The sequence below is a fragment of the Sturnira hondurensis genome, unplaced genomic scaffold (genome assembly GCF_014824575.4).
Source record: "Sturnira hondurensis isolate 20B ecotype Veracruz unplaced genomic scaffold, ASM1482457v3 Scaffold0020579, whole genome shotgun sequence".
Classification (NCBI taxonomy): domain Eukaryota; kingdom Metazoa; phylum Chordata; class Mammalia; order Chiroptera; family Phyllostomidae; genus Sturnira; species Sturnira hondurensis.
In genome coordinates, this window is record NW_028093210.1 from 2,253,490 (window position 1) to 2,261,358 (window position 7,869).

The 7,869-nt window shown below is 36.5% G+C and overlaps 1 non-coding gene across 1 annotated transcript; it reads left to right on the forward strand.

Annotated features, from left to right (window-relative positions):
* The first annotated feature begins 5,506 nt into the window (after positions 1-5,506).
* On the forward strand, positions 5,507-5,613 carry LOC118975834 (U6 spliceosomal RNA). Its single transcript, XR_005064148.1, has one exon. It is a non-coding gene; the product is annotated as a U6 spliceosomal RNA (small nuclear RNA).
* Positions 5,614-7,869: the final 2,256 nt, after the last annotated feature.

The window sequence follows — 7,869 nt, forward strand, 5'->3', positions numbered from 1 at the left end:
GATTTTTAAAGTTAATTATCAAAACAAGGAATATAGGTTTTCCCTACCCTCTGTTCCCTCTCTCTCTCTCCCTCCCTCCCTCCCTTCCTTCCTTCCTTCTTTCCTTGCTTCCTTTCTTCTTTCCTTCTTTTCTTGTTTTCTTTTTTTCCTGCCTTCCCATTCTTGTTTTTTTCTCTTTTAGTATCTCTCATACCTTCCTCTTTTCTGTCTTTCATTTTTTCTCTTGGAGAACTTACTGATTTTATTAATATAAAATAGTAATTTCAGACTGGACTTTGTCACAGCAATCACAAAAGTAAATCCACATTAAATCTTGCAGTTTAATTCATCTTGATCATCAAACAGTTTAAACAATGTAATTTATATTGTGGGTGAAAGACAAAACATACTTAATGATAATAAAATAAGGAACTTTATGACATCTCCAACTTCCTCCAACTGCATCATGTTATGTGATAACTATTGGCAGTTTTATATCTCTTTCCCTTCTATTCGTATGCATGTAACAGCATGTAAATGTATTTGTTTATCATACTATTCATAAACTTCAACACCTTTATTTAATCATTTTATGGTTTATCTTTGAACTTTTACAAATAAACACATGCAAAATGATTTTGTTTTCCAAGAGATAGGTTGTTCTTATGGATATGCCATAATTATTGAAACGATTCCTCTGTTGATGAATATTTGGCTTTTTAATGTTTTTTTTTAAACTTTTTTCATGTGTTTCCAAGTACCGAAATATTTCTGGACTGATGAAAATATAAATTGCCTCTGTTTTTCTTTAACTCCAAATAATATTGAAATGAATATGTTCAAATGTAGAGTCTGCCACAGCTTCGTGCACAAACGCACGGACAAACTCTCACCTAGAAGTGGCTGGACAAGAGTCATGCATGTTTGTATTTTGATAGATAGTACCATTGAAACCTCTAAATATTTGCAAGAAGGCCCCATCTCTTCCATAGTATTAAAAGTGTAAATTTTCAAACTGTAAAATAGTTTTGCGATTTTCCTTAATAAAAAAGACTTTGCCATTGTTGTTTTGACTTATATTTCTTCTACTGTGAGTAGAGATGAAGGGCACTAGACATTTTAAATCATTTTCCTGTGAAATGCCATTGATAACAATTTAGGCTTTTGTAAAACTAAAATACACATTCTGGATTAAACAAGTGTAGCAGGGGAGCAGGTAGTAAAATTGAGAAAACATATTTGGATTAATATTAGAATTTAGATGCCTGGTGAGATAATGTTTATAAGCTTAAACATTTTAAGTTCTAAAGTCTCACTTCATTTACATTTACATCATCCACTTGAAGATCGATCTAAACAATAATTAATAGTTTTTACTCTGACAAATATAGTTATTAAAAATTCTTTAAATAAGTACATTGTAAGATATAAGTATTTTCCTTTAAAGGGGAGAATGCAAAATTATATAATTACTCTCATTCTTTAAATATGTTGCTGAGTGGATTTTTCCCATTTCAAATAATAAAATATGTTTAAAGAAAATTAGATCTCAACTAAAATAAATTTATTTTAGGAACTTTTAGTCTCAGGGAAAACCATTAGAAATCCTTTGCAACAATCTATAAAAGCATAAGGCCCTGAACTCAGGCAACATCACTAGTTGTAAAAGAGACAGTCAGTAACTGAGACACATTGCTGAGGTAGAATCAGTACTTTGTTGATTGCCTGAAAGTGAAAGCCAGTAGAAGACAACCCAAGGTTGACTTCAAGATTTCACGTCTTCAGACTAGGTTCTTGGTGGTGTCATTATCCAACGCTTAAAAAGTGGCAGAAAGTCTGGTGTGAGAGAAAAATGATATTCTACATATATTACATTTAAAGTATCTGTAGAAAATCTGAAAAAATATATTACAGAATTAAAACAGGGTTTGGCTTGGGAAGATGGACAAGGCTAGCAATACAAACATATTAGAGCAGTAGTTGAATTTATTTGAGAAAAAAACAACAAAATAAAATGAGCTTGAACCTTGCTGATTCTAGAATTTAAGAGATATTCAAATTAGGAAATATTATTTTTAGACATGAGAAACATCCATCTGTTATAATGATGGATACTATGTACCTCCATTGGATTCAATATCTACCTTGAAGCATCTTTTATTATATATTTTTACCAGTTTGCATAAAAATCTTAAGCCTATTAGAAGTGCTTTCTATATGTGTATTTAAATAAGTCCATAATGTTTTTATATAAATATATTAGAATCAAATGAAATTGGCAATATCAAAACAATTTTGACCTAGAAAAAATGCCAATTCTATATGTGTAATCTAATAAACTTAAAATATAAAATTCTAACTTATCAGTCTTAAATGGGGATTAGGTCAATTTTGGTACATGGCTTGACATTTAGAAGACACTTGATCAAAAAATGTTAAAAATTTCTGAAACTAACAAACAAAACAACAGATTATTGAAATAATGTTTCTTGACCATTCAAACATTTTATTAGTTCACAGTCTCTCTAGATGGTAAATTTGGCTATTTTGTACTGAAATGCTTGGAGAAGAATCGTAATTTCATACAGACAGGTTTTTGATGCTTGTTATTTCCAGGAGAGTTAAAAAACGATGCTGGAGAACATGCAGATACAACACCTTTATTTCTCAGTTGGAAGAAAGTAAGTTGGCAGAATGCCACTTGAATGGCTCATTTGGGCACAACCACTGTCGGTAAGTCTCTGAGATCCCACTTCATTTTCCATAGGCCACTGCTATCAGGAGGATTCGGAGTGGTTAACTCTAATGTAAAATAAAGATTAGATACAAATTCAGACTGAGAAGATTGACTCCAGTGTCTGATTTCTCTTTGGAGAAAACTTTCTTTAAGTGTGAAAACCTCACATTCTTGTCTTTAGAGGAAAATTTAGTTTCTATAACTCTTTACAATCTCTAAGAGGTTCTAAGAAAATTGTTGCAATATAAGTATTTTATTGAGCTCTAACCTAGATAAACCACTAAAAAAAACCCACATGAGACTCTAGTATCCATAGTCAAACAATGGGAAAGTAGAGACGAGTGAGTTTAATACCCACTATGGTGGCTTCTTTTCTCAAAAAAAAAAATGTATTTGTAAGACATTTAACTATTTGAGACTAAGAAAAGACAAGACAGATTGGCAAAAAGAGCGGTGCCTTAATTCTCACCAAAATCTTGGTGGATTTCTGTATTCGCATTCCAGCTAACCTGCCTGTTTCCAGTCTCACCCTCTATACATTATAGGCTATTCCTCACACACTTCAAGCCAAAGCTTGATATTTTAAAATATAAGTCAAATCGGGAATATTTTCTGATCAAAATTTTATAAATATTTTCCTTCACATTCAGAATAAACCTTAAATTCTGCACCATGGTTTTAAAGGCCTTTTGTGATGGCCTGACTGGTGTGGCTCAGTGAGTTGGGTGCAAACCAAAAGAGTCACCTGTTTGATTCCCAGTTGGGGCACGTGCCAGGGTTACAAGCCAGGTCTCAGTTTGGAGGTGTGCAAGAGGCAATCGACCGATATTTTTCTCACACATTGATGTTTTTTTTCCTTCTCTTTCTCCCTTCCCCTCTGTCTAAAAATAAATAAATAATCTTAAAAAAAATGAAAGGCCTTCTGTGATGTGACCTGAAACTTACTAATGATTACTGATATCTTTCCTAACGATTGAAATCCTAATTGATATCTTTTTCTAATGATGTCTGTTATTTGTCTTTGCTCTCTCTGAGCTAGTAAGACTACAAAAGGTAATTTCTCACTTTAAGGACAGGGATTCTAAGAAATTATCTTAAAGCCCATCTATAGTATGAGTAAAAACCTCAAGTATTTAGATGAAAAACATAGTAATGGAGTGAGAAAAATAGAATTAAAGATGAGGGAAAGAGATAGAAGGAGAAACAGAAACAGAAACAAAATGAAAAAGGGAGAGAGAATCATGGTAGAAACAGATTTGAATAGGGGCAAATAAAAGATTGGAGTGGGAGTAGAATATGTCTTGTATTCATTAAAAATTGGTGCCTGGTAGAACCGTTTAGTCGAACTGCTAAATAGCTTTGGTAAGGTGTTTCCTCTTGGTCGTAGTGCCACTGTATTTGGAGATACAAAAACAAATTCAGAGTGTGCCAAGCACACAAGACAAGGATTCCTAGGCAGACACAGCGTTGTGACTCATCTGCATAATCTCCTCACCCCACCCGAGGAGGAGACAGAAAAAACCACGAATACTGGGATGTCAGCCCTGACAGCTTTATTGCACAGAAGGTGCCACAAAACTGCTACACATCTGGTGTCCTTACTTCTATGCGTATTAGATCTACCCAATTAAGAGGTTATTTGGATTAATTGCTAATTTATTTCTCTCTGTGTTACTATGAACCTGTGAATTTAGAGGTTCAATTCTCTCAGTTTATTTTGTTTACCCAGACCTGTGGAAGATAAGGAGATGGAGAGAAAAAAATGGATGTTTCTTTTTCCACTGAATATCTATCATTGCTACTAATCAATACACATTCTGATACTATCAGTACTATTGTCCTTTTTCCTCCCCAGGCCCTCCTCTCCTTGTGACACTTTCCTATCTCCATGCTCCACGGGGAAAATGTTACACAATTGCCCCTTAATGAAAAATATAGCTTGTATTATAATAATACATTCAAAACCTCTCCTTCCTTCCTTCCTTCCTTCCTCTCTTCCTTCCTTCCTTCTTTCCTTTCTTCCTTCCTAATTTTTCTATTTTTATACTTTTCTATATGTCTATCTATATTTCCACAATGAGAAATAATTATGTTGGTGCTTAAGTTAAATAATTTATATAGCTTTTTTTTCCTGAGCCAAAATTGGGACTAGAAAAAAAGAAAAAAAGGACATTAAATGCAATTAATTACTATGAATTTTAAAACTCTGAAAAATGTAGGCCTCAAAAGTAGGAAAAAACTTATCTATTTCCAAATATGCTTTAAAGATTTTATTTTCATATTAGATTGCAGCTCTCAGTGTTAGAATAGTTTAGGTCTATTAGGTCTACATTATATTAATTAAAGAACATGGTAAGAAATGTAGGCAACTGTCAGACTTAAAATTTCATTGAAATTTTATTAAAGTATTTTCTACCTTTATTAAGGTAGAAAATATTGCAGAATATTAACATAAGAGTGAGTGTTCTAATATGTATTTTTAAATAAATATTTATCTTGCTCTGTTATAGCATATTGTGTTGGAGGTGGGGGGGGTTGATTAAGTAAAGTGATTATTGCAATAATTCAATGAAACAATGTTGAAGCCTTGGTCAGGAGTATTACAATGGAACTCTGGAAGTAAGCAGACTTTGGATATAGTTTGAAATAAGGTGACCAAGGTTTTCTGGTTGATTTGGGACTACGGTAAAGGGAGAAAAGATAAAGAATAGTAGTGTTGGACTTCAGTGGTAATATAAATGACCAGTATTATCTACTGAGCTTAAAAAATAAATAAATAAACCCAGCCAGGTGCTCGCTTCGACAGCACATACACTAAAACAGGAACGATACAGAGAAGATTAGCACAGCCTCAGTGCAAGGATGGCATGCAAATTCATGAAGTGTTCCATATTTTTAGAGTTCAAAATACATGATCAGACTGCAGAAAGGCCATGCTGCTGCATGTGGGTCCTGCAGAAGTATCTGCAGGCTACAGTCAACAGTGTCTTTGAGGGACCTTCTATTACCTGAGGAGACTTTGGGTGGAGACCTAGACAGTGGCTTAATTAAGTGACTTGGGAAAGAGGACTGGTCTCCTTCTCTTTAAGCACACAATGGTCCCCTGACCCCCACCTTTGGGCAACTCCTGATGCTGAGTTTGGAGGCACAGAGAAGCCACACAGAGCTAGGAATTTTTGGACCATCATGCAATGTTCAGAGTCATGCTGAGACCAAGCTGGGACTTTGGATCTTCCCCAGCTGAGGCCAGATGTATAGAGAGACCAGGGCATTGAGGATGGTGGGGACTTTGAGCCTAACCCAGCTTGGTTTGTCACAGAGCCAGGTTCCCTCACTGACCCAATAGTTTCAGACTGTGTCTCTTGGGGAAGCTATGGCTAGGAGTTAGATTGGCAAGGGCAGAACTGCTTGAATACTTAGTGGGGAGACAAAATCAGTCTGGGCTCATGCTACCCTTGTAAGGGGAAGAAATGCCCACCTCTTTCCTACAGGTTTGTGGGCACCACCCACAATATGAAATTGTTTAAATCATCCCTGCCAAGTCCTGGATTTCCTCAGTGGGCACATTTCCACAGGGGGGAAGGAAGAGCAGCAAAACAGGGTCTTTCAAAATGTGACATCCTTTGAGGCTATTGCCTAGAAATGGGGCAGAGAGCTTAGCTTCCTCATGGGACCTGGGGATGAGATAGAGAGTTTAGCCTTCTCCTGTAGTCTGGTCCAGCATCAGCCCATATGGGAGACTATTTTGATCCACCCCCTGGAGTCTAGGACTGCTGAGTTCACTCCTGCAAAGGGGATGGCTGAATGTAACCATTCTGAATTGGCAGTGAGTGCCTCTGAGAAAATTAGAGCTGGAGTCTCTGGAAAATACTGAAGGATTTTGCTTTTAAGCAGGGGCTAATTTCCCTTCACTGTGCCATACAGACTGTGTGACTCACAAGTAAGGGACCCACTAGTCCTATTCCAACTGGTCTAGGCTCATCCTACAGTTTCTAATTAAAAGGTTCCAAAGAAAGACAAAACAACCTCAAGGAGAAGCAGAATAGCTACAAGGTAGAGGTGAACCTCAGGGAGCCTCAGTCCTAGCTGATCCCAGCTCTAAGCAGGAGGAAGGTGACTCTTCCCCACAGATGGTTCCTCACATGTACAAGCCGGCCCAATAGACACAAACATAAACAGTGAACAGAGTAGTAGCTACTTACAGGTAATCCAAGGCCTGTTACATACAATGTCTTACAGTGACCTGTATCTGAAACTCACCCAAGTAGACCCACAGCCAACAAAACTAGTGGTGGGCTTCAGACCACACCAGTGCTTGACCCAAGTAGTCACAAATTCAGTACACCCAAAGGGGGATTTCTGCAAGCACCAGACTCTGCTGGGAACAGTGCTGACTCACGGGGCAGCCCCTGCACAGTATCTCATGCACAGTGGTCAAGGGCTATACCCTTATAGTCTCTGAACATGAAGGGTTAATTCTATTTATGATAGGGCCAACAGCATTCAAGGCACAACTACAGCAAGGGGGACACATAACTCAGAAGAAACACTCCTGGATCGTGGAGCTCATGTGTTCTGGAAGATTATGCCACTGACTCCAATAACAAGACACCTTCATCACAAAACCATCAAGGCAAATTTTAGAGTCATAGCACATATACCTAACACACAGAGAACAAATGAAATGACAAAGGACAATGCCCCAAACAAAGGAACAATGACAATCCCCAGAAAAATAATTTAAAGAAATAGATGAAATGGAAGCAACCCAAATATCAGGTGCAGAGTTTAAAATAATGGTTATAAAGATATTGGGGGAAGAACAGATGATCTCACTGAGAACTTAATCAAAGAGATGGTAAGCATTTAAAAGGATACAGAAATCATATACAAAAAACCAGTCAGAAGTGAACATTGCAGTACCTAAAATGAAGAAGTCACTAGGAGGAATCAATAGCAGTTTAAATGAAGCAGAGTATCAAACCAGTGAATTAGATGACAAGATGAGAGTATCTACCCAAAAAGAAAAAGAAAAAGAAAAGAGACTGAAGAGAAACAAGGAAAGTCAAAGGGACCTCTAGGACCCATCAAGTGTAACAACATCTGCATCATAAGGGTACTAGGAGATGAAGAGAGTGAGCAAGGAGTAGAGA